An 819-nucleotide genomic window follows, 5' to 3' on the forward strand; every position below is an offset into this window, starting at 1 on the left:
ACAGCTTCCTTAGTGCTGGTACTGAGAAACCACAGCAGCCTCTACTGTGTAGCTCAGCCTGTGTGACGCCTCCTGGTGACCACCACAGAACAGTGGAGCCGCTGTAGGGAGGTGTTCTGGTGTTCTGGTACCAGGTTATAGGGACTCGGTTAACCCGCAGCCTCCTGCTTCTACCAGGTCAGAGCAGGATTTCAGCTCCACAGAGCGTTTGAAGGACGAAACAGCAGCTCAAAGGCAGAACTCCAGCTGAGTTAGTTTCAGTTTTATAACAACAATCAGGATTCTTCCAGCATAGAGGGGATTTGGGAGGTTCTGGCCTCTTTCTAAAAGAAACACTTTAAACCAGGTTTGTTTCAGATACTCAAACCACAATTAGACATTTTCGTTTATAAAATAATCAGAAATAACAGGAAACGTCTTTACTGCACACACAACGTTCACAAAGCCTGGCATTAGTTTGACAAGGCTAATGTAGCGGCTAAAGATATGTTGTTTGGACCAACATAGCTGGGAATATTAATTATGCTAACAGCTAGCATTAGTGGCTAACATAATTTTATTTATGCTAAACTGGCTGCTAACTTTGCATTATTGAGGCTATGGTAGTGGCTAGCATTAGCGTTTAGGATAACGTAGTAGCCAATTCCATACTGTTTAAGCTAATGCAGCAGCTAACAACTTGATTACGTTATGTATTGACTAACTTTATTTTTCAAGGCTAACACAGCGGCTAATGTTCTCTTGTTTAGGCTAACTAACAGCCAATAATATTTTGTTGGGACTGGTGTTACAGCACACGTTAGCTTGTTTGGGCTAACA

The sequence above is a fragment of the Stegastes partitus genome, unplaced genomic scaffold, assembly GCF_000690725.1.
Source record: "Stegastes partitus isolate 25-593 unplaced genomic scaffold, Stegastes_partitus-1.0.2 Scaffold1668, whole genome shotgun sequence".
Taxonomy (NCBI): Eukaryota; Metazoa; Chordata; class Actinopteri; family Pomacentridae; genus Stegastes; species Stegastes partitus.